Consider the following 27,693-nt stretch of genomic DNA (forward strand, 5'->3'; position numbering starts at 1 on the left):
CCCTTTCTACCATGCAAGGACACAGAGAGAAGAGGAAGTCCAGTGAATGGAAAAGTCCAGACACTAAATCTGCCAGAGCCTTGATTTTGGACTTTACACCCTTCAGAACTGTAAGCAATGAATTTCTGCTGCTTATAAGCCACCTAGCCCATGGCATTTTCATTACAGCCGTCCAAATGGACATGGATCCTCAGGATCTCTCAGTATCCTTCCAGTTTAGTCTAGAATTTCTATGTCCAGTCATGACAGTTTCAGAACCCTGCCATAAATAACTGCCTGGTCTTAGAGCACGCTACCATCTCCCTTACTAATGTGTACTGATGTTTGACAGTGTTTTCTGTCAGGAAACATTAGGCCACCAGCATTCATATTAGGCTTCTTCACAAACATGGATTGGAGCCATGGGCAATGTCACTGTTCACACTGACATCCTTCGGTAGAAAACTCATACTTATGGCCATGTTTTAGCAACAGTCATCTGTAGACCCTCTTTGTTTCCAGCAGCTTCACAGAGTGAATCAGACACCAGATGGGAAACTGTGTGAATTGATTCAATCTGACCTCCTGTCTAACCATCCATTTGGCAGACATGATCAGTGTAATACTGTCACAAAGGAAGAGTGTAATAGGCATCTGTGCGTGATATGACAATGAGTACCACCTTGTAAGGTATTAATTGACCTATAAATCACACTTTATGCCTGAAAGCTGGAAACTATTTCCCAATCAATAACTTCAAATGGCATAATGGAAATGGTGTGATTCAACCTTGATAATGTCTAGAACAAGTTAACTAACACATCTATGGGATGAGGTACCAAGTACATCAGCCAATGACATGGCCACCAACATAAATTTCAGAGAACATTGCTATAATTAAGAGAAGGAGAATGGTTAACTTCTTCAAGGGCAGGGGCACATGTTTAACACTAAAGTTGTAAACTGAATGCTGAAGTTGGGTGTAGGACTACAATGCTTACCAGAATGTTCAAAAGCCTCCATCAAGATTTACTAATACAGTTGTGAAACACTAGTGCCCATTATGTATTGTGGGATGTTGCTTATGACTAGGTTGTTAAAGCTGAGTTATTACAGTGCTTATTTCAAACACTACTTTGTGACGATTTATGCCTCAGTCAATTTATAACACTCAGAACCAATTCTGTTCATGGCCTCAGCTGAAAAAGAATTTTATTTATAATATTTAAAATTGCTTTAGTCAAGTGTTAAAAACAAGGTGTCCATAAAAAGTGAATTTTTAAATAATTTCAGAAGAACCTTCGAAAAGTTTTGCATAATATAACATTTAATGCCTCAATTCTACTGGTGGTTTTAAATGCTTATTTTTAATATTGGATATAGTTACTAATTTGCTAAAACTGGCAGTTGTACGATTGTCAAATCATGTCAGTTCCAAAGAAAATGAACATCGTTATAATTTGAGATTATTATAAACTCAAAAAGTGCTGCTGGTGTTTATGACAGTTTTTGAGATTTATATATGGATTTATAGCAAGAAAGGAATCATTTTTAGCTGAATGCTTCATTTTAAGTGATTTTTTACCATCTTTTAAAACACTCATAATGAATTTCCACCCGCTTTGAGAAATAGCAAATCACTTTGTCATCCAGGTCTTCCATTTTTTAACACAACGGTGTGAGTTAACCACCTCCTAGAACTTTACAGTGAGTGGAAAAAAAAAAAAAAAAACAGTTAATGGTGTTCATATTTCTTCCAGGAGTGTTTTGTTCAGGCCAAATTATGCCCAGAGACTGAGATTTGTCTTCACCAATAACTTATTTAACACACGTTCACTGTGGGAATTATAATTTATTATAGCAATATCTCACAAGCCAATAGTATACAGAATAATGTCTCTTAACAATCCAATAAAGAAATAACATACTCTAAACCAATGATAGATTAATTACATTATTGTTCCAGGCAAAGGGGAGATGAAAGAAATAAAGTCCATGTTTAGTTGAGGTGAACCTTTCTACAAATTTGGTCTTCAATAGAGTTAGTCCTTCCAAATAGAAGCTGGGTATCAGCTGCCAACCTAGGTCCCTCCCTGCTGGGGCATGTAGCTAGTGGGCCATCAGGATTGGCAGGCTAGGTGGGCTTCTCTGAAGGTTATTATCCAGGGATGCTTACATGGCTTGCACCACTGCCCATATGAGGAGTAGCTTCACCAAGGCAGAAACAGATGTTCCGTCTCTTCTTTGGACTACTGCTCAGTTTAACACCAATGCCAACCAAGAGTAGCCTGACCATGGCAAGAATAAGTGTCTCAAGATCTTCAGAGAACTATGTAGATCAGGGAAGAGTAGCCTTGTCCAGACTGAACACTTTAGGGAAGCCCTCACAAATTCCAGGTGTTAATGTCCATTGTGTCCTTCTTGGCTCTTCCATATGTGCATATCGATAAGCATTTGATAGTACAGCTCTGCCGATATCACTCTGACACAGCCTCCCAAATTCACCTTTGATCAAAATAACTTCATGTAGATCAAAACAACTTCACTTGTCATAAATAAGTAGTTTTGAAATCATAACAAGCCAATACATAACCAGTACAAATCCACCGAATTCTCCAAACACAAAACATACAACCAAACAAAAAAGGTTGCATGCTTTCTCTGAATGTCTCAAAAGTGTATGTAAAAGTTCAAAAATTTTGGATGATGATATCATCACCCTGCAAAACATGGGCATAATCCAAATTCAAGTGGAAAATAGATACCAGAAGTCAAAAGTCTTTATCTCCCTAACCAGTAAATCAGAAATCTACCACTTTAGTATACTTCAACTGAAGATAAACTACCCCTGAAATTTCCCTGCTCTTGATTATTCTAAAGATAGTTTAGATCTCAGAGGTTAACATGACAAAACATAGAGGAAAATAGAAATTAGAGGTGGAAGAAGGGTTCAAAACAGGCATGGAGAGAGCAAGGCTTTGAGCTTATAGTTCAATCACCTTCTTAACTCAACAATCTGCTCTGAATTAATATGTTGTTTAGTGGAAGACAAAGTAGAAGCACTCCCTTATGCAGAACTGTCTCAGCCAGATTCCTGCAGTTAAAATGGGAGTGGAGGAAAAATACTTGAATGATGGGAGAACAAGACAAAAGCGTAAGACTGTTTTTGCAGTCCTTTAGAAATGCAGGTAGAAATTTCCTTTTTAATCAGCATACACCACAGAGTCTCAGAAAGGAGAATGCCCAAGCCTTCATCTCTCTAGTACTTCTGAAAATGCATGGAATGTCATTGACAATAACGCTACCAACTGAATCCTTTTGGATAGAACTTCTTGCTCCCAATGTTGTGAGATGGGGTAAACAAAAGATTTCTAGATCAATTTACTTCCTTTTCTGGTCTCTTCTAGTGGGAATAAATGCTTACCTTTAATTTTGCCTGTTCTTGAAGGAATATTTAAAGTCAAAAGGATGGATGTTAACTGGTCTTACTATGGTGACCACTTTGTAATAAGTACATATACAGAATGGTTATGTTGTATACCTGAAACTAATATAATGTTATATGGCAATTATATCTCAATAAAAAGTAAATAAAAAAGCAAAGTGAAGAGAGATTCCCATCTGCTCATCAGAGCTCCAAAATGCTTTCATCCTGAACTCTGGAGTCTGTAATGCTCCAGATTATTCCTTCACCTCCCTCTTCCCCTAGCTCATTATGTATGTGATTACTCTTCCCAATTGGACACAGTTATGAAAAAGGTTTCTTTGCTGGAGGCTCAATATTCTCTGTAAAGAAATGTCCATAATTTATCATTCCACAACAGAGACTTTTCAGAAGAGCCATCCCCTGTGTCTTTATAAGATGTCCCAAATAGCCTGGCAGGTGTCTCCCAACACTAGGCTGAGAGGCACTAGCCGGTGGCTTGTGACTTAGCACCTGAAGCTCTATCCATTCCCATCTTATATCATAAGGTTTTAAAATCTTGGCACATATTAATAGCATTAATTGTCGTTTGTTGTGTCTTATCTTGTGTTACGTCTCATACTGGGGATTCTTTATCCATCGTTTCATTAATTTTCACACAGCTGTCCCCTCCCCTCTCGCAAAAAAAAACTGTTATTATTCTCATTTTTACAAAAGACAGAGATCATGGCTGAGATGTCAGAACTAATATTGAAATTCAGTGTGTCATCCATTGCTCTCCCTGCCACACCCCACGGTGCCCTCCACACATTCTCATAGAAGGAAAGTAACACAAGGGAAAACCTTTGTTTTCCCACTTGCTCCAGTTATGTAACTAAGGTAGGTCACAGCCTCCTTGAATTATTCCATCTGCCAAATGAAGTGGCTGGCTTCACATTGAAAATCTTACCCAGAAAACCAAACCAAACAAAACCAAACAAAACAAAAGATCTCTGATTGGTTTTTATTCTGCCTGGGTCTGCACATCTATGTGAAAGAGAAGAATATTCAAGCCCTCTCTTTATCAATATGTCTCTGAACTTGTGTTTTCTACTGAAATTAGTGTTTGTCACAGTTTTTCCTAACTCTATAATGTTGACTTTACTCCCTGGATTTTATTGCACTGCCCCAGTGCTTGCCAATCTCTTTGAATTCTGCAATAGAATGTGGCTTCCAGCAGGCATTTGAGCCCAGTTACAAGCATTGACTATGGTCTCCAAGCTACATGGGTTTATTCTCTTTGCATCTTCAAGGCATGGTCTGTCAACCACCCCTAGGAGCAGCTACAAGGTTCAGACATGAAGGCCAAGATGTTCTTGGGATTCTCATTTCTCAAATTATTGGCCTAATCTGAATTTGAGAAACTTCCAGAGAGTAAAGGACTAATCTGGAGAAATCATATCTAAAATAGCTTGTGTCAGAAATTCTCAAATCCAAACCATTGTCTAATCATGTGCCAGCAGTCAGTAGCATTGCATCCCACTAGGAACTGACACCAACTCAACAACTAAGGTTGTCATGTGTGCCAGAGACACCAGGGAAAAGTATGGAAAGTGATCAAGATTTCACTGGTAAAGAGTATCTACTTCTATAGGAATTAGAAAAAAGAAAAAGAAACTAGGACAATGCCATACACAACACTGTACTGTTTTGTCATGTACTTGACTCTTACCTGCCTCAAGATCACTTCCATACACTTAAAGTATGATAATTTGTACATCCCTGCCCTACAAAATATAAAAAAGATGTTATGAATTGTTTGCCATGTTAGTTGAAGCATAGATTTTTTTTATAAGCTCCATTGAACCATTTCTCCTCATTTTTATTACTCAATAAAAAAGAAGTTAAACCAACAATGGCATTAAAATAGCATTGAGATTCATAGAATGAAACAAATCCTAAAAAGCTCTCAAAGTTTCGCCGTAGGTTGCATATCTATCAAGGATTCATCCTCCATCTGGTTTGCCAGTATCCCCAGATGTTCTATTTGAAGAACACTACCATTACCATAATCTCATGTATAATTTTTAAAAAGGCAATGATAGCATCACTAACTACTTTTTACATAGGAAATGATACCTTAAAGCTAAAGGATCTAAGGCTACATAAAACCAACTGGGATTTTGGATGCCAAATAATTGTCTTCTAGAGAGAAAATATTTTTCCAATTGTATATGAGTATAGGTTGAATATTCGCTCTTTTCAGTTAAAACAAACAAACAAAAATTCTAAATAAAACCAACATACCAAAACAAAGATTTGCATGAAAGAAGGAAGAGGAAGAAGAAGAAAAGGAGAAGGAAGAGAAAGAAAAGAGTACTTCATTCCCCAAAGAATTTGTAACAGGATTTTTAACATTATTTACCATGAATCAGTGAAATATGATTGCGGCCCGTGCTCTTTGTTTACGTAGCACCTTTTTTGAAGAGCAGGATAAACCCTTGAGAAAGTTACATAATTTGTATTTGTTAAGAGATTTAAACCACAACTGAAATCCAAAAATCCAAAATCCTCAACCTGGTCTTCCAAATCCTCCACAGTTGAGTCTCACTTAATATTACCAACCTCCTTTTCCATCTCAGCCCATCTCCCACTCTTCTCCAGCTACATCTCACTGCTTGCCTTTCTCCAAAGAAGACTGTATTTCCATCTCCACACTTTGTCCCTGCATTTCCTTCAGCCTAAAATCCCATTCTCTGCTCTTTCTTGTCAAAAGAACCCACACTCAACAAATTCCAACCCATTCACAAAATATCCCTTTCCATCCTTAGAAAATACATGCTCTATCCTCCGAAGGTTTATTTCACTTTGCTTACCCCATCACTGATGTCATTTCAGTTGTTTACACCACTGTTTCCTCCCATGAACTGTGAGCTTTCAGAGGCAGGAGGTGTCCAGTAATCATCTTTGTATCCCCAGAGCCTAACACAATGTTGGCTCATTGTCAATGCTCAGCAATTGTTGAAAAATGAATGAAGAGATAGAAGACTGAACAAGTTAGTGAATGAATTTCTATACATGCTGATGCAAAGACTGCATTTTTTAAGGAAGAGCAGTCACAAAATGACACTGAAATCACAAATATTTAGATGAATAATAATTAATGATAATAATAATATCAGTAATACACGAGCTCTGAATCTCAAAAGGCATGCTTACATTGAGGCTTAAGTCAAGATACACATCAGTAGCAACAGAATGCCTTATATTATTATTATGTTATGTTATGTTATGTTATGTTATGTTATGTTATGTTATGTTATATTAGGCAGAATGCCTTATATTGTTTGGAATAGAAATTGAATATATGGTATTTAATCATCATTATTTCACATGGCAAAATATCCCAAAGTAGAGCACGTCAAGAACTGGCTCACTGAAGTCATAAAAAACCCAGTTCTTTCCCTTTTTGATCTGCTATATGTACCATGTCATCTTTTTCTGTAGATTGGCATCCTTCATGGTCTCAAGATAGCTACAAGTCACAACCATCACAGTCATATGTGACCATCACAGTCTGATGTGACATCACTCTCAGTTTTCACCTAAAAGTTCTTAATAGTGGGAACACTGAGTCCCATTAAGGAGGGCAGTTGGTCATAGTACAGCAAACTCAAGACAAATCATAAATTCTCATGCATAATCTCACGAATAACGTTACTGTTTACGGGGAAGGAATCCATCTAATTTTGTTTTCATTTCACAAAATGTTATCTATGAGGTCACAGGTCACACTTACTCAAAAAGTGAACCACACTCAACACCCAGATTGAGTTCTACTCCTATTGTCTGATTAAAGGAACCCAGTCTTGGCTGATTCTATTGTGGCTTGGAATATGCAAAATAAGCCTGGAACAGCTAGAAATGTCACAAAGTAAAGAAGTGCTCAAAAGATAAGGATGAGGCATATCAAAGGGACACAGGAGCCCATCTGAAAGACCTCTTAATGTCAAGAGCTGATATGAAACAAATAAGATAGTATTAGATTATAATGTAATGTTGAAATTAACCATGAATACATGGAAATATGAAGAAATGATTGAATAAATAAATAACTGGGGAGAAAGAGGCAAACCTCCTGTACGAAAGAATTCCAGGTCATTAATCTAGATACTCCCATCCCCAGCCACCACACCAAGAAGGTGTGCTTAGTGACTCGCCTTCAGAGAGCACAGAAGGGGATGGAGGCTTTGCAGTGAAGAAAACTGGCAAACACTACCTTGGCCAGCTGAGTAGGGTCAACATGGTCAGTGATAAGTGGTGTTGAGAGCACGTACCTTTAATATAATTTTCTCCAAAACCCACAACCCCAGTCTAACCATGAGAAAGAAAAACATGAAACAAACATGAACGGAAGGACAGTGTACAAAATACCTAACCAGCTCTCCTCAACACTGCCAAGGTCATGAGAAACAAGGAAAGTCTGAGAAACTATCACATGTCAGACAAGACAAAGAAGACATGATGACTAAATCTAGGGTGATGTCCTGATTTACATTCTAGACAAAAAAAAAAAAAAAGAAATTAAGAAAAACTAGTGAAATCAAATAAAGTGTGGCATTTAGTTCATAGTAATACTGTCATGTTGGTTTTCTAGTTGTGACTAGTCTACCACAGTGACAATAATACATTAATAACAGCAGAAACCAGATGAAGGATATGTGGGAACTCTGTGAAATTTTCTCTATGAAATTTCTCTGTAAACCTGAAACTATTTTAAAATTAAAGTGTTTTTTTTAAGTAAGTCATCTATATTAGTGTAATGCATAACAGAGAAAATTGATAAACTAAATTTTATCAAAATCAAAAAAAAATTTGCTCTGTGAAAGACCCTGTTAAAAAGATGAAAAGACAAACCCCAGACTGGGAGAAAAATTTACAAACCACATATGTGGCAAAGGACTCATATCTATAATATATAAAGAGCTCTCAAAACTCAACAACAAAAACAGTCAAACAGTCCAATTAGAAAATGGGCAAAAGACTTCTCACCAAAGGGGATATATATATATATGTGTCAAGTGAAAAAATGTTCACATCAATAGCCATTAGAGAAATGTAAATTAAAACCACAATGAGCTATTACTGTACAACTGTTAGAACAACTAAAATAAAAGTAACTCCACCAAATACTAGTGAGAATACAGAGAAATCAGTTCTTTCATACATTGCCAGCAGACATGTAAAACAGTAAAGCCACTTTAGAACAGAGAAGAATACTTTATAAAGTATATACATGCACTTACCACCTGACCCAGTGATTGCTCTCTTTGGCATTTAACCCAAAGAAATGAAAATTTAAATTCACCCAAAACTCCATACATGATTGTTCATGCCCACTTTACTAGTAATTGCTAAAAATTGGAAAGAACCCAAATAGCTTTCATTGTGTGAATGGTTGAACAAATTGTGTATATCCACACCTTTGGCAATAAAAAGAGGGAACTATTTATTGATAACAAGCAATCACATGGTTGTATGTGAAGGAAATTAGGCTGAGTGAAGAATGTTAGTCTCAAAAGTATTTTATGTAGTACTCCTGAAATGACAAGGTTACAGAGATGGAAAACAAATTAGTAACTGCCAGAGGCTAAGGAGTGGGAACAGGGAGGGGCTATGGCCATAAAAGCTGGCACAAGGGATCCTTGTGATGGAACAGTTCTGTATATTGTCTGTAGTGGAAGCCACACGAACCTACAGATGTGATAAAATTGTGTAGAACTAAACACATACACACACATGCACACACACATACAAATGAATATACGTGAATGGTGAAATCTGAATAAGGTTGATTGCTACTATCAATGTCAATTTCCTGACAATAACGTTATACTATAGTTATGCAAGATGTCACCATGGGGGACACTGTGCAAACAGGTTCTTCTCTCTGTATTATTTCTTACAACTCCGTGTGAATTGAAATCTCAATATACTTTATTTTTAATGGTTAAAGCAATACAGGAGAAAACACTGGGCTATGATAGATTTTTTTTCAATATTGAAATATCTGAATCATCACAACCTAGTTTTGTCTAATCAATTCAGGCAAAAAAATAGAACTAAAAAATATGGAAGTTAAAATGGAGCAGATACATAATCTAACCAGTTCATTTGTGTTGTATCAGTATATCCCAGAAACCACAGGCTAAACAAATGGAAACTCTCCTATAAAAAGAGTTAAATACTCAGCATTTGCATAATTCTGTTGCAGAAGGCTTAGGGAAGACATTTGCTACTTCACTTTGTGCAGGATGGAGCCAGACCCTTATAGTGTATCTCTCTGAGGTTGATGTTGATTTATTAATCTCTACTCTTTAGACCCAGTTGTTCAATCAGTTATAAATTTACCTATTGATACAATTATTGAATACATTTTTTCCTTTATAAGCATGTTAGTTTTGTTTCTTGCTTTTTCTTTTAATCTCAAGTGTTTTGTTGAAATCAAGATAGTCTCTATCTACAACATTCCCTAATCTGTATTTGTCATGTAGGAAAGCTTCCAAGAAAGGTGGTTAATGGGGCATGGTTTTACATAATCCATTTTAACTCATAAAGATCCCTCTCTTTGAAAAGCTTGAAATAACAGGATAGAGTTTGTTGGGGAAGTACTCAGTTTCGTAATCTATAATCTCAAGATTTACCTTGATTGTATTTTTGGGAAACCGGAACAATGGTAACATTGTTACCATGACAACACTCACAGACCCAAAGGACGGAAAGACACAAAAATGTATCAACAGGGAGATGGGAGACTGGATTCTGCCTTAGTTTAGGGAGTGGGAGTTTTAGGCTTCATAACACAGGCAAGCTTTAAGCAGATTCTATGAATAAATGCTGCATAAATAGATGTTGGATAAATAAATGAAAAAATAAATAATAAAAATAAACTTACATTTACATAAAATATACATGCAAATATGTTTTTGTTTATTCTATGGATAAATTCAAAACCCCTAAATGAGATTTAAGAGGGGTTGGTTAAACAAGGCATGCAGCTATAATATAGCTGTTAGAACAGGGGCATCTGGGTGGCTCAGTTGGTTAAATGTCTCCCTCTTGATTTCTGCTCAGGTCACGATCCCAGGATCATGGTATCAAGCCCTGTGTGAAGCTCCATGCTGAGTGTGATACCTGCTTGAGATTCTCCTTCTTTCTCCTCTGCTCCTTCCTCTGTTCACACTCTCTCTCTAAAATGAAAAACAATAGTAATCAAAGATAAATTAAATAAATGAAAAAAAAGCTTTGTGTATGAATATGGGAAGATACTCAACATGTCATGTTAGGTGGGATAAGCAGAAAATTGTAAGAATATATTCCTATAATTTCATATATACATATAATACATATAATTACACACATATATGCATAAATATATATATAAATTATATGCATTATGTGCAGACATACACACAATTTTTATTTAACACAATGATAGCAGCATATACATAGAAATCTAGCACAATATAAATTAAATTATTCATAAATTGTTAGCAATGGGCACTGAAGAAACCTAATGGGCACTTTTATATTCAATTTATTCCTTTAACATTTGATTTCTTAATATAAGCATGGTACAGACTAAAGAAAGAATCTAATAAGAAGAGCAGACATACCACCCAAAGTGCAAAGGATGCTATAGATTAGGAACAGGTTTTGTAAATGTCACTTTTAGCGACTCCCCTTAACACATCAAACACATAGGCTGGGGGAAGGAGACAGGGGAATGGACATGGTGTTCAACAGCATCTTACATACCAAGTGAACTAGTTTGAGATTGTTTTCCACAGAGAATGGGACTTTAAGAAGGAGTGACATCATCAAGCCTGAATTTTAAAAAATCACACGTTTATGATCTTTATCCTTGATGAAGACACCTCTGTCCATTTTGGAGCTATACTTTGGGATCATGCATGCCACGCTTTTTTTTTTTTTTTTTTTAATGTCACTTCTCTGCCAATTCCTTCTCTATTTCTCACTGGGATGCTTTATAATTGTGCACTAAGAACCTGCCTTCCAGAGCCACCAGCTCCTCCTGAGCCCTGTTTCCTTCAGAGCATAGCTTTGTGCCCTTTAACTCTTCTCTGAACGTTCAGGAAACTAATCCCTACTATTCCGGTCTCTTCAGCTCTTTCTGAGTCTATAAAACACAAGCTGGGGAAGATTTGCAGAGAGATAATTCTTCTAATTCTTATCTACCTATTTCCCTACAACAATTAACCTACCTATAGTTCACCACCACCACCACCACCACCGCCACAGCAAAACATTAATATTTTGGCAGAGAAACAGCAGGGAAAACCGACTTGCCCACAGGACCTTGGATTATGTTAAAGTCATCAGGAGCCCCAGCCCTGCCCCATGAGGACTTGAGGGAATGGGTGGAACTCTCTGAAGCCTCACTGAACCTCGGAGCCAGAATTCTTACACACACGAGGGCTGTATCCTCTCATGATCTCAGGCCTTGCCAGGTCGTAAAAAGAAGCCACAAAGAGAAGCTATCAGCTGAGCCAGCAAGGAGGCCGGACATCTGCTGCATGGCTGCTTGTGACCCTCAGGAGCTGGGAAAGTCACAGGCAGCGTGGATAGTCTTGGCACATGCTGGCACTGTTGATGTCACAGGGAGAGGTCAGGGAATCTGCCGCTGTCTGGAGGATTATGATGTTGAGTCACAAATGGAGGTGCAGTAGAGCACGTCAATGAATAATACAGTGTCCCTCAAACTACCTGGCCGTCCTCTAGTTAGGAAAACCTTGCAGACAAAAATATTTCACTAGCCCACAGATTTGTGCTGTCAGCCTTTCCGAGCCAGCCATGGGTCACAGATAATGAAATGTTATTTGCCCTATTTACGTAGAACATAATTGCTTTCCCTTAACCAACGGCAGCACCATTATTTAAAACCTAATGACAGCCGATTCTCATGGTTCCATCAGCATAGTTTGGAGCATGGGACCACAAGATTTTAGATATGGAAGGAACCTTCAAATCCATCCCTGCCCTTCCATGCACATCTGCTGTCCTCAAGTCTCCTGGTCAGTCCCTGTGACCTTGCCATTCAGGCTCATCATTTGAAACAATTGACAATATTCTCCTTCTTCAAGGCACAGCTGAAGGGTTACTTTCCTGGAAAGACCTCCTGAGCAACTTCAAGGCTCTAAGTGTCCATATATATATCATAACACATGAAACACCATAATAATTATTTGTTTGACTTTCTCCTCTCCCTACTGCCCTAAAAATATTCCAACAAAGGTATGACTCATTTGAGGACAAAGACTTTATCTTATATTTTAATCATGTTTGCAAGTAGATAGATAAAGGGATAAAGGAAAGAGAATAATTCGTTATAATGAAACCAGAGTAGATATCCGTAACACTATCTGTATATGCACACATGAACAGGTTCTTTATATACTAATCTTCACCATGCTTTTCTGTGGTTAAGATGCTATTACCTGATTACGGTTATTATTTTAGCCATTCACAATACATTTTAAATAGAGGCCTATGAGAGAACAGGAAGGTTTTTCAAATCTTCACGAATCATTGCAAAATAAAAGAGGAAAGGTAATTGTGTAGTGTTTAGTTAAAAGGCGTTGCTGTTTCAAGACTGAACCTGTGGTACCTGGTTTAATATGACTCCTGAGAGGCACCTGGGTAGATCAGTCAGTTAAGCATCTGACTCCTGGTTTTGGCTCAGGTCATGATCTCACAGTTCATGAGTTCAAGCCCCGTGTTGGGCTCTGTGTTGACAGCACGAAGCCTGCTTGGGATTTCTTTCTCCCTCTCTCTCTCTGCTCTTTCCCAGCTTGCTCTCTCTCTCTCCTTCTCTCCCTCTCTTTCTCTCTCTCTCTCTCTCTGTCTCTCTCAAATAATAAATAAATAAACATAAAAAAATTTTTAATGACTCCTGAGAAGGAGTCCCTGGTGCGGCCTCTCCCTTCTCTCCACTAAAATGCTGAGGAATACACAGAAAACTTGTACTTCTCTCCAAGATCTAGGACTGACGGTTCTTGTGGAAACACCAGAAGTAAAGGAGTAATAGAGCCCATAGAACCAGGGAAGGAAGAACAGCCTCTCAAGTGTTACAACTGAACAGAAAATCTCTAAAACACCATTTCATGTCTCACAAAGCACACTCTCCTGGCTCTGCTTTTCTCTCCCTTCCCCTCTCTTCCAAAAGACTACCTCTGCAAGGGCTGTGATGACCCCTGAGACTTCCATGACTCATGATCTCCCAGACCCAGAACTCTGCAATCTGGGTCTAGGCGCTGCCTCTGCACGTCCAACAGGCAGGCTCTGAGCAACCAGGTGTAGATCAGGGCCACAGTAGGATAGAGAGGACAAGCTTGCACAGCTCACCACAGCCGCATGGGCCATTCTCCACAGGGCAGGAACAGGTGTGGACAGGCTCCCTGAAGGTGCTCTACTTCAACCGTCCAGAAAAGAACTGTGCAGGAGAAAAAGATGGATGGGACATTCAGATTCTGAGATGTATACGTATTAGTTTGCTACTGCTGCCATAACAAAGGACCGAGGACTGATGGCTTCCACAGCAGAGGTTTACTGCCTCAGTGTCCTGGAGCTGGAAGCCCAAGATCAAGTGATCAGCAAGGGTGGTTCCTCCCAAGGGCCAGGAGGCAAGGATCTCCTTGGCTTGTGAATGGCCATCTTCTGCTTAAGTCTTTCCATATTGTCTTCCCTCTGTGCATGTCTCTGTGGCCAAATTTCTTCTTTTTATAAGGACCGTTGTCTTATTAGATTAGGGCCCACCCTGATGGACTTATTTTTTTTTTAATTGACATCTAGTTGACATTGTATTTGTTTCAGGTGTACAACATAATGATTTGATATCCATGCACATTGCAAAATGATCACTTAGTCTAGTTAACAGCCATCACCATACTTACAACATTTGTTTAAGTGTGATAAGAATTTTTAAGATCTATTATTTTAGAAACTTTCAATTATACAATACAGGAGTATTAACCATAGTTACCATGCTGTACATTACATCCCCGTGACTCATTTATTTTATAACAGGAAGTCTGTACCCTTCGACACCCTTCACCTGTTTTGCCCACCCTCCCATCCCCCACCTCTGGAAACTATCTCCGTATCTATGAGTTTGGTTTGTTTGTTTGCTTCTTTTTAGATTCCCATATAAGTGAAATCATATGGCATTTGTCTTTCTCTGTCTGACTTATTTCACTTAGCTTAATGCCCTTGAGATCCATCCATGTTGTCATACATGGCAAGATTTCTTATTATTTGTTTCTTTGTTTGTTTGTTTGCTTGTTTTTTGAGTAAGCTTCAAGCCCAGTGTGGAAGCCAATGTGGGGCTTGAACTCATGACCCTGAGATCAAGACCTGAGCTGAGATTAAGAGGTGGACATTTAACTAACCAGGCCACGCAGGTGCCCCAAGATTTCCTTTAAAATGGCTGAATAATATTCCATTTTAGATAGATAGATATCACATTATTTATGTATAGACATATAGATGTCACATTTTATTTTTCCATTTATCCCTCAATGAACACATAGGCTGCTTCCATGTCTTGGCTATTGTAAATAATGCTGCAATGACCATGGGGTACAGATATTTTTTGAGTTAATGTTTTCAGTTTTTTTCTTTTAGATAAATACCCAGAAATGCAAGTGTTGGATCATATTATAGTTGTATTTTTAATTTTTTGAAAAACCTTCATTCTGTTTTTTTACAGTGTCTGCACCAATTTACATTCCCACCCCACAGTGCACAAGGGTTTGCTTTTCTCCACATCCTCACCAGCACTTGTTATCTATCTTTTGGATAGCATTTTTACAAGTTTATAGTATCTTGCTGTGGTTTTGATTTACATTTCCCTAATGATTAGTGTTGTTTAACACCTTTTCAGGTACCTGTTGGCCATCTGAATGTCTTCTTTGGAAAAATGTTTATTTGGAGCTTCTATTTATTTTTTAATTTGGACTGTTTATTTGCTATTGAGTTGCATGAATTCTTTATATATTTTGGATATTAACTCTTTATCAGATATATGATTTGCAAATATTTTCTCCTATTCAGTGGGTTGCCTTTTCATTTGGTTGATGAGTTAATGGATTCACTGTAATTTGGTTACCCCAGTAAAGACCCTATCTCCACATAAAGTCTTATTTGGAGGTATGGGGGATTAAGACTTCAATACATGAAAATGGGGGAAGGAAGGGGGACACGATTCACTCCAAAACAGTACAGTTCCAAACACATAGACACTTCACACCCTGGGAAGTGTAGTATTTGATGTCCTATCAGATCAGCAAACTCTCTAGGAACATCTAGAGCTGCTCAGTGTGAATGTGCATCAGAAACTCAGAACTAGCTGAGGGGTTACATGAGCACCAATCTGCCCTACAGGTGTGGCTCTGGGAAGACCATTTATAAGAAGACTCAAACAGCTAAGCTAGCACTAGTTACTGAAAGAATATGAAACAAGACGACAACAACAAAATCACATTTATTTCTATCACATTGGCAGAAAGTTAAAACCATAATCCATCCTGAAAAGAATGTGTAGTTAGATGAAAGTACACATGCATTGCTGAGGGGAATAGAAACTGGAACACATTTCTAGATAATTTGGTGATTTAATTAAGGACCTTTAAAAAAGTTATGTGATTTGACCCATTATCCCTGATTTTATAAGTGTTTCTTCAGAAATTAACAAGACCTATATTGAAATTTTTCTACAAAAGACTATTCTTCCCAACATTGATAATAATAACAACAACAAAACAAAACAAAACAAAACAAAAACGTGGAACAGCCCCAATGTCCAATAAAAAGGATATATTCATATGATGGGTGGAATGCTACACCAGAACTAAAAGTAAGAGTCTTCAAATAATTTGTTTTGATAAAAAAAAAAAGTATGACATGATATTAAGGAAATGCATATATTACACATATAATGCATAATATAATGAATTTTTTAAAAATATTCTCATAAAAGAAATCATGGAGACCTTAACAATTATTATCTTCTGGTGATAGGATTGTGGAATGTTTTTATTTTTTACTTTTTAATTTTAATTTCCATATTTCATATTTCATATTGCTTACAAGGTGTATATTTATAGGTTACTCCCATAAAACAAAAAGATAGAATTTTTTTAACCTCGCGCATCTATTGCATCTTTCTATTTCACGTCTCCTCTTCCTTTATGTTCCACCAGGGCTATAGATTGAACAGTGACTAAGTGCTCACAAAGTCCATTACCCTCTTTTATTCATTAGCTTTAGATCTATTTCTCATTATTATTATATCCATTATAACTCTCTCCATATCCCGATGCTCATGAAACTTACATAAGAATTTCAATTTGTTTAACCTGCTATCACTAAGTAAGAATGCACTTACCTCTTTACTTCAGCTGCATCATGGCACTGGAATGAAAACACTTTAGTGAATTGACTAACAATGGAATTATATTAAGATTTATGAGGGCTAGAAATGGAAATAACCTGACTGAATTACTGTCATTTATAGACTATATTTTTCTATACATGTACTGCCATTCCTACCTTGGAGTTTTTCCACGGTAGAAATGTGTTGTCTTTCAAATATAAATATGAATAAATATAGATATAAATAATATAGATAAAAGTTTAAATATAAATAAAAATGTATTTACCAGTATGGCATGATCAATTAGCCATGAACTCTTTTAATTCTTTCTTCTTACTTGTGACAGGATGATTATTGTAAAGACAGAATTTGATTATGTTAATTTCCCAATTTGAAATTCTTGAAGTGGACCTGCCATGTATAACCTTGATCCTTCCTTCAGAACTGAGTACTCCCCAGTTGCCGGTGGTGTTGGGAGGTTAATGGCCCCCAACCAAGTGACCCTCTAGGAGCTGACCTCCACCAAAGACAGCAGCTCTAGCCAAGGTCACCCCAACCCTTGGATGTTCACTTCTTCCCTCTGCTTATTCCTACTTCTTTCATTTCCCTATAGATGTTGATCTTGGAACACTTTCTAATAAATACCTCCATGCAAAAGAATCTCTGTCTCAGGGTCTGCTTCCTGAAGACTTAATCTAAGACTTGGTGCCAGGAGTGGTCAGAGGAAGCTAATTCTAACATGGGGTTTGGGAAGTAGATTACCTCCAGTCAGCTGTCAATGAGAAACCTACCACTGGTGGGTAGGTGGAGCATAAATAGCCCCAGGCATCCAGTAGCTGTGACATTAACTTTCACCAACAGTGAATTAGGATGGGATACCACAGAAAGGATTGCACTGGAGTGGGAAATACCTCAGTGCTTGAGAATTTCAGGGAAGTGGAAATGAAGGACTATGGAATCAGGTAACCATGTTTCAGTGCAGTTAACACATTAAAAATAAATAAATAAAAGGCTGACAGTGACTAATCTGGATAAGTCCAAGAGTCAGAGAGCTGCTTTGGCATCATATAGAGTGACTTTCATCTTCTGTAGCTGAAGGGCAGGAAAAGCTTAGGATCAAATCCAGGACATACTTAAAAGAGTAGCAGAGCTTCAGAGGAAGTTACATCTTTAACCCCCAAAATTTTTCTGTGCCAAGGTCAGTGCTCTTGGAAAGGAGTGGGGCCCCGGGTCACAGAATCAAAATATCTGGGCTCATGGACTTGAAAATTTTAGATGTAGATCCCTTTGAAATCTCTGGGCCTGCTAGCATATAACTCTTTCCTGTTATATGCTAAGGTTCTCTTCTCTTGCTTGAAGATGATGAGTAGGTCTGTGGCTTACAAGACAATATACACCTCCTTTAGGACCTACTCATAATTCCTCTCCTAGACACAAATCAGTAACTCAGGTTAAGTCATTTCATAAGCTTGCAAGGAAGGGGCTAGGCCTACTAGAGACAAAATTACTATGTTCCAAAGAAGACACAAGACCCACCAAACATGAGCTAGCAAGAGTTTATGTATAGAACTGTATTCTGAAGGTCTGAATCAAGGGAGGCAGAGAAGTTTGTACAAAAGTTTATGCATATGGAATACTGTCCCACGATATAGGATTTAATATCCTGGCAAAGACCCCAGAAGACAGTGCTAATGCCATGCTTTTATGTTTCTTAGAACGTTGGAGAAAGCGTTGGTTCATGTATGTGAAGTCAGTATACCAGAAGGACCATGACAGAAAATGGAACAAAGGAGCCAAGGCTCAGAGAAATAGACCTATTACAGGGAATGTCCTATGCACATCCAGAAGACCAGCTAGCAGGCAATGTTCTGTCAGAAGCATGGTAAATACCACTAAAGCAATAAAAACTACACTAGTTCGAGGGACAGTTGCATCACTGAGAATCTCAGAAATGACTGTACTTTATAGACCAGGGCTGATAGTAGGAGGTGATGTTACAGCCCTAGGTTCTATGGTAATGATAATGGTGACAAAATCCCAAAATAATAGACCCTGAGTGCTGTACTTAAACAACAGAAGCAAGACAGTGCAATTTTCATAATAAATGCAAGGTCACTGTAACAGCCAAAAAACAACAGAGATAACATATCATGTCATGCTTTCAAACAAGATAGACAGATAGACAACAAGGGTAATATTCAGTCTAAAATGAAGATAAAACAAGGATAGATAGTGAGAAGAAAGAATAGCTGCCCCAATAAAATGTCACAATCACATTCCCAGTTTCTGAACTTAAATGTTCAGACCCAGATCCTACAGGCTGAAGAAGAGGCCAGGTCTCTAGGGGAAAGAACCATGAAATACTATGCAAGCATGTCCACTAATATCGCCAGTCCTTTTCTTTTATTATTATTATTATTATTTTTTTAAGTTTATTATTTTTTGAGAGAGAGAGTGAGTGTGTGCAACAGCAGGAGGGGCAGAGAGGGGGTGGAACAGAGGATCCGACAGTCCTTTTCTAAAAGAACATATAATCCCTCACTTGAGTAATCATACACCAGGGAAAGGAAAGCACCCAAATACTTCAGTGACTGTGATACACAGTGTCTGAGTTGATAAGACCATGAGAGACCCAAGGTGTCATGGCATCCCTGTTGGCATAGGAGTGTACAAAACCTAAGAAATGGAGTCTTGGCTCAGATCTAGCTTATGATAGATCCAATGAGTCCTTGACACACCTCATGGTCATTTCCCCTGCCACCCAAATCATAATTGGAAAGGACATATGTGATATTTGGCTGGATTCACACATTGACTCCTTGACATGTGATGTAAGAGCTATCATTTTGGAGAAAGACAAATATAAGTCTTTGAATCACCCTCTCCCGCCCCCCGCCCTGCCAATATAGTAAATCAAAAACAGCTTTGCATCCTGGGCAGTATCAGAGGTTGGTATTACCCCAAAACCCATATAGGATATAGTGGTGCTGGTCCCTGACATAACCACATTAAATCACCAGTTTAGCCTCTAAAAATCCAGACAGACACTGGAGGATGACAGATGTCTACCACAGTCTCAGTGGAGGAGCAATCTCAATTGCAGTGTGTGCCTCATATGGCATCTTTGCTAGTGCAGATTAATACTGTCCTCCACTTCAAAGTACTGGGGACCCGCTGCACTTCTGACCAGCTGTATATAAATTCAGGAGCTCCTACAACCCCTTCAATTTCAATAATTCACTAGAGCAACTCACAAACTCACCTTAAATACTATACTGATTTTTAAAACTGTATTGTAAAGGATATAGACCAGGAACAGCCAAATGAAGAGATATATAGGGTAAGGTCAAGTGCAGTTAGGGTACCCAGATCTCCCCTGTACTCTTCACAGGTGTGTCATGCTCCCAGAAAATTAATGTGTTCATCATCTAGGAAGCTCCATTGAGACTCAGTGTCCAGAGATTTTTATAGGGCATATTTGATTAAATGATTGTTCACATGATTGAACTCAATTTCCAATCCCTCCACCCTCCCCCAATTACTGTGGTTGCTATTCCAGTGACAACTGCATCCTGAAGTTATCTAGGGGACCACCTTGAATTAACTCACTAGCAGAACAAAGACAGTCCTATCACTGAGGAAATCCCAAGGGTTTGAAGTTCTGTGGCAGGACCTGGGAACAAAGACCAGATATGTGATTCCCTGTACCTGAGGGCAGCCTACATCCAGTAATCGGTAAGTATAGGAGATGGGAGTTTGGTATAAAGGAAGGACTTTTTTTCTTTGAGAAAGGACAACTCTGTAGGGCCATCCTAGCTCCAGAGCTCCCCTGGATCAGCTGTAACTTTTGTTACAGTTCATGCTCTGCCTTCAATTCCCTACAAGTGTTGATCCACAGAAGTCATCTCCTAGCATGTACCCTTTCTACTCTACTTGATGGACAATCTAAAACATTTTTCTATATCTGGCAAGATAAAATTTGAACACTTTATGCAGATAAGGTCATTAATATGCTTGCTACTATGTTCTTTAATATCAATTTGTATAATTGTTGAACCTTATACTTCTGCCATTTTGAATTCCATTCTAAATTCCCTAAATTCCTTCATTTTGCTGAATGAGCAGGATTAGCTGGTGATACTTTTATCCTTCTGTAAAACAGGCTGCCTTGCAATAGACAGGCTACTTTCTTTCAAGCAGGCCCACAAAACCATGCTTCACCAACTATGTTAGTGATCATCTGGAGACAGCTCTTCCCAGAATTGTTTATGCTAGCACTTACTGTCATAATATAATTTAATTAAAAAGATAGCAATCAGTATACCATAAAGATGAAAACAAGTTATTTCTATGAACACTAAACTGAATGTTTTGGAAAGACTTGATAAAGGAAGAGTTCATAAAAATAATTGCTCTTTAATTTGGATAAAACCACAGTAAAAGATTGAGAGAGGATGTAAATCTCTGGAAATTTTCTCAAGAAAGTTGTTTCCAAGTGACTTCAATTTTTCATTTCACTTGAAAGAAAGAGAAATGGGAATCCAGGGGATGCATTGCCCATGCAAAGAAGAAAATGTGTAATTATATAATCAAGAAAAGGCATTGGCCCTTTATTTAAAAATTAGACAAACATGCATACACTAAAATGTAACCTAAAATATTTAAAGCACATGTACTTTTTAATAATAACTTGCATTAACCAGTAGCCTGAGCCTGACAACCACCAACCCTAATCACATCACAGGAGAATCTCTTCACTGGACTAGTGCTCTGAGCCTATCGAGGGCCTTGCTTTCCACATGCTGCCTTTCCACACGCTGCTTCCTTCCCTGACAATCCTGAAAGCCATCTCTCCTCGCCTTTCGAAGATCAGCTCAGGAAACACTTCCTCCAGGAAACTTTCCCATACTCCTAATATTTCACAGGCTCCTCATTGCCCTCTGGAGAGAGGTAAAACTCCTAAGTACATAGAGTATCATACTCACCCATTTATTTATCTTCTCCCTAAAACTGTAAGCAGTGCCTGGCTATGTGCTTACCACAGTCTGGCACTTTGGAGGAATTCCATAAGTCTTTGTTGGATTAATAAATTTATGAATAATTAGCCAATGTTACATTTTCTTTCCATGACAAATTTGCTTCAGATGCCCTTGTCCTCTTTTTCTGGCTGCCACCCTCCTTGCTCCTTGCATAGGAAATGGGCTTGTCAATGTCAGGGACATGTTCTGATAGCATGATCTAAAACAGAGGCATCCACAAACTTCAGAGACCAAACCAGAAAACTCAAGTTCCTGAACATTTTCCAAACATTAGTCCAAAAACATAGTTAACACAAGGTTTATAATAACATCCTTATAGCATTTTTAACTCAATGAAGAGGAACTGGAACTTACCTTAATGGAATCTGTCTTTAGAGAAAAATACATATATGGGTTCTACTAGCTCAAAGGAAAAATATGTAGGCTTATGGTGATTTTTTCCATGGCTCATTTTTTTTTAAATAAAGCCTATATTACCTCCCACTTAAATGCACACAAGTACTGGATTTTTTTTTTCCCTGCAGATATCTTAACTTAAAAAGATATACAATAGCTATAATGATCTTCATATTCAATTTCCACATAGTCTAATTAACATAATGGCCTTTTATTAATTAAGAAATAAAATTATACTTCTTCAAAGAGATAGCTTATCATTGCTTTTAGGAAGTTACAATTTATTTGTAAACTACTGTGAAGCAAGTAGCAGATTTCATTAATTAATCTACCTTCCATGAAGCATCAAACAAGTTTTGGCACATTTTGCATGTAACTGGTTACCCGAAGATAAATTACCATAATAACTGAGAATACCGTTAGTATTCTTGACAATACTGCAAAGAAAGTCATGATGATAACATTGTGCTAACTGTGATCCATCTGGAAGTCAACAAGCAGCTTCTACCATTTGTGACTCAGTGTCTGCAGATGACCGAATCCTGCAGGCTTCCCATCTTCCGCTCCCCCAGCAAAGTCTCCATCCAGGAGGGATGGGACCTGTACTTACCTGCTTATCAGACAGTTTCAGGTTGCAGCTACATCAGACCCTTAAATACAGGGAACAAACCAAGACAAAACAAAGAATTCTTCAGTCTCACAGCATACAAAGAACTTTCAGAGTTCAAGAGAAATCCTCAGAGGTGATGTGTGTTTTCATCCTCCAGTTACCAAGGTGAAGATTTAGTAAAGAGTTATAGCAGAGGCAGCAGGGCTTTGCCCTATTCCCTCCATCCCAGTAGCAATCATGCCCACAGGCTCTGGAATCTGTCCCTCAAAACTCCCTCCTTCCCCTTGTTGACAGAGGCTGTTCTTAGTCTACTAGAGCCACTTTGCCTGAGTCAGAATCTGGAAGTGCCTGGAAATTAGGGTCATAGACAGCTCTTCATCCACAACAGAGTGGTGCAGTGGAATAAGTACCCAGCACTTCATCCCCAGCATTGGAGCCAAAGTTACTTTCTGTGGGATCTTGTTGGCAACACATTTGTACTGGTCTCCTCCCCTTCCCCTTTCAGCTAGGATAACCACCTACCCTGGTTTGCCTAGGACTGTACTGGTCTTAGCACTGAAGTTCCACATTCTGAAAACTTCTTGGTCATGGGCAAACTGAGCCAGCTGGTCACCTTTCACTTCCCCACACCTCTCATGGGAATTTTCCCAAGAACACTTCCAAGTAAGTCACATTCACATGAACCCTTGTCTCATGATCTGCCCATATGACACCCAACCCCTGACAATAGCCAGTTTATAGAAACATTGGCCACCTAACAAGGAAATCTCTTTAAGCTTCAGCTCACCCACAGTGCAACAACAGGGCATTGCAACAACCAGAGTCAGCCCACAACACACTTTCAAGGAGGTGAAGAAGGAAGACTCACTTTCCACCAGCCTTACTGCCACCTCCTAGCGCCAAACCTCTATCACCATCTCATTGGGATGCTTTAGTGGTCTTTTCACACCCCACATCTCCTTCCTTCTGCCCTTGCACCCTATATTTTACAGTAGAGTAATTTAGTTAAAATATACATAAGACTAGGCACCCTTCCACACAAAACCCCAGTGACTGACCCACTCACTTAGGGCCAAAGCCAAAGTCTTCCCTCTCACCCAAAGTGTCTACAACAGTCTGTCTTGACCTCTTCTCCCCCTTTTGGCCCCACAGTAGCCACCCTGGCCTCCTTGTTTTCAGTTATGCCTGCCCACCCCACCCTAAGGCCTCTGAGCTGGCTCTCACCCCAGGGTAGAAGGTGATTCCCTTCCTTCAAGCAGGTCTTGACTCAAATCAGCCACCTTGGTGAGCCCCCTCTGGTGTCCCATCAGAAATGTAAACCCTCACCACAAATATGCCATATCTTTCTCCTGTCTTCATTCTGCTCCTCAGCATGGATTTCTCTGCCCTCTTTCCTTCCTGTCTGCTCCCTCATGTGCAAACCCCATAGACAGGCCTGATCTATGTCTGGCCTGCTGCCTACATGCCCAGTCCCAGATGGAGCCTGGCTCACAGTTGATGCTCAGTCATTATTTGACAATTGTCCTTGTTGTGTCCCGGGGTCTGGGGCAGCCTTGGGAGACTAGAACTTGGTGTAGCGGGGCTAAGCTTGAGTTCCATTTTGTGCATGGCCAGTGATCAGTCAATGATCTGTATGGCACCTGAACTCTTAGACCCTTAGCTCTCTGGCCAGAACCCTGGTGGAAAAAGAGCCACCTCACTGGCTCAGTCCCACTGTTTGATGGAATTGTGTAACCTATGAAGCCCTGTCTTATGATTGTGTTATGTTGTTTTCCTTCCAGACACAGATGCTCCCAAGTGCCAGCTTCCTTCTAGACACTTCCCTCTCATCAAAGCTGAACAGTGCTGTGCCTATCCTGCCCATTGCCTCAGGAATTGTAGGTGGACAACAAAATTCAAGTCAAATCAGAGTATCTGAAAGATAAAAATAGAGCTCAATGTGGGATGTGAGCATCTGAGCAAGGCATTGCTCTTGCCATCCCAAAGGCATGTGTCTTTGATGGTACAATTTCAGGTATAGGACAGCTGAGCCTAGCACAATGGTTCTCAGAGCAAGGTCCCCAGATCAACAGTGTCAAAATCACTCAGAAACTTCCTGGAAATGCAAATTATCAAGTCCCCCCAAAGCCTTCAGATCTACTGAATCAGAGATTGGTGGTGGGCCCAGCATTGTATGCCTTGACAAGCTCTCCACGGATTCTGATGCACACTTGACATGAGAACCACTGGCCTAGCAGATAGATTTTACTAGGGACTCTTTGTCTAGAAAATTCCTGCCATGAATTGTTTCATTGTTAGACCAGGGCTTCTCAGCTTTGGCACTGTGGACATTTTGGCGTTGGACGATTTGCTGTGCATTCTGTCCTGTGCATTGTGGCATGTTTAGCAGCATACCTGACCTGCACCCACTAGATGCCAGTAGTATCCCTCCCCTATCAGCCCCTCCACCAGGAGTGACCAACAAAATTATCTCCAGACTGCCCAAATCTCCCCTGGTTGAAACACACTCCTTTGGACAACATGGAAGACCAGAAGAGCTATATGTGATGAAGCTGAGCCTTCCAATGTCAAAAACTAGATGGCAGTTTCCCATCTTCAGCTTGATGCTACAGTATCTGCTGCATTTGGGCTCCCTGGGAATAGACTTTGAGGTTGGCATACAGGAGGTTTATGGGGGAGTATGCCCAGGAACAACTCCGGGGAGGAGTGTGGGAGAAGCTGAGCTGTGAGGCACTTGAAACAGAGGCCCCACCAGAAACTATGGAGTCCCACGACCTTGTGGCATTGTCCCAATTGGGGTAAAGGAACAGGTCTCTCCCATCGAACAGCCATTGTAGGCTACCCCTTCAAGCATAACTGCAGATGAGGCAGCTTCCTGCAGGGAGGCAGCAATCCCCAGAGGACAGAGTCATGAGCTGCCAGCAGCCAGCCCTCCAGGCGGCCGGGAACCAGCACAGGTCCTGGGTGCCCAACCACTGCTTCTGCTACTACATCTGATTGTCACAGGACTGGGACTTCGGTATCAGCAGAAAATCTGTGATTCTGGTACAGGATGCTAAGTGCCATGACAGAGGGTTAATCCTGAAAGATAGTTATCTATACACCCGAATGAGGAACATTGAGTCAAAATACCTGTTATCCTTTCTAAAACCTATTGTGCACAGACCCAGTGCTCCCTGCTGTATGTTCTCTATTCCACCAGAGCGCCCTTTGTTCGCATAAATACGTCATCTGTGTAAGTTGCCCTCCCTGGATCTCCAAACAGGAGCCAGTGTGAATCAGGCGCGACTGATTTCCTGGCTCTGTTACGACTCTCCTCATGAGGAGCTAATTACAGATGATGAGAAGTTTCAGGGTGTGTGGTCTTGCCTTCTTTGATTTCTGTTACAAATGACAAAACAGCAGTAATTAGTACTTGTCTCTGGCCAGCTCTGCTGTCCCAGCCACGGGGAATGAGGCCTTCAGCCTGCAACCTCAGCACTGCCTGCCTCGGGCCAATCAGAACAGACTCCTCAGTGTTCTAGACATCCCATCCTCTTCTGGAAGAAGCCTCCCCATCAAGCCATCACTTGGCATTTATTGAGCTGCTATGAGGACTCACCTAAAAGTCTGTTCAGCATGTGACCCCCATGCCCTGCCAAGTGATGTGAGCCCAGTCTACCACCAAGCAGACCTGTCTACAACACTAGTGAGCCCAGTGTATGCTGAATGTCCCTGTGAAAACTTAGATTCTTTAATACCACTTATTTCCGGGACTTATAATCCTGACAAGGATGTCACCAGTAGAAATACTAGAAAGAAAATTTTGTATTGCTTTCAAATGTGAAATCTGACTCTCACTAATCACCTAGGTTACAAAATATAAATTAAAGCTGCCATAACATGCCAAGGAGGAAATGCCCCAGAATGGGTCTTTTTCCCTTCAGGAATTTGCCCCCAACATGAACTTTTTATTGAGATGCTGAGCTCATGTGGCTGTTTCTACCCTAGACTTGTAAGCACCTTGATCCTGTCTCTGTTCTGACGGTGGAAGCTCACAATCTGGGGGCCAGGGCTTTCAGGGGATCCCAGACTGAGATGGAAAAAGAAAAGAAACCTCAGCCCACCGTTTGTCTAAGATTTTGTCAGAGAGCCTCAATTACAACAACAAAAAAGCAAAACACTCTGTACTTTTGTTAGACTATATGTCTGCCAGTGCTCCTATTTATGGTCCAGAAAATAGGAAAATATTTCTACTGAAGGCAAAAAAAAATTGTAGCGGCAACCCTGTACTTAAAATCTTCTCCTTGTGATCACATTTGTAGAAGCCGTGGTCGTTCACCTATTTGGATTACATGCTGCACTGTTGAGTCTGATTCATTCCTCCACCCACCCCTCCCCTCCAGGGGCTTCATCAATTTCAGATGGTCTTCCCCCACTTGGAGCCCAGAAAAAGGATGCCAAGATCCCAGAAGAGAAGTAGCATTTTTAGCTCTGCTTGCCCATCCCTGCCAAATGAGCACCTAACTTTCTCAGAAGTATGCGGGAAGATAGTATCTTCATCCACTTTGCCATATGGCTGCATGGAGATAACACCGAGACACATTCTGGGGGTGGGGGGGGGGAATGAAAGCACTCCAGTGTGACTGTGTGACATACAGCTTCCGTCACTCAGCCTGCATCTATTTGTGCCACAGCAATATCTGGACGCGCAATGGCCTGTAAATACATTTAGGTGCATGATCATTGAGTTTCACAAGCTGTTTCATGTGTCAATTTCATGTGTCAATTTCCATAGCACATTGAATGTGTCATTATAAAACCCTCTGAGACG

At 39.6% G+C, this 27,693-nt stretch overlaps 2 long non-coding RNA genes across 2 annotated transcripts in view; both read left to right on the forward strand.

The window, feature by feature from the left end:
• LOC123580593 overlaps positions 1-27,453 on the forward strand; it is a 34,474-nt gene extending 7,021 nt beyond the window's left edge. The window contains exons 2-3 of the long non-coding RNA XR_006703373.1: positions 20,395-20,570; positions 24,662-27,453. This is a non-coding gene — a long non-coding RNA (uncharacterized LOC123580593). The remainder of the gene's footprint in view (positions 1-20,394; positions 20,571-24,661) is intronic.
• Positions 8,171-14,857, forward strand: LOC123580594. Its single transcript, XR_006703374.1, has 3 exons — positions 8,171-8,182; positions 9,950-9,953; positions 14,753-14,857. It is a non-coding gene; the product is annotated as an uncharacterized LOC123580594 (long non-coding RNA).
• Positions 27,454-27,693: the final 240 nt, after the last annotated feature.

The sequence above is a fragment of the Leopardus geoffroyi genome, chromosome A3, assembly GCF_018350155.1.
Source record: "Leopardus geoffroyi isolate Oge1 chromosome A3, O.geoffroyi_Oge1_pat1.0, whole genome shotgun sequence".
In the NCBI taxonomy this organism is placed as follows: Eukaryota; Metazoa; Chordata; class Mammalia; order Carnivora; family Felidae; genus Leopardus; species Leopardus geoffroyi.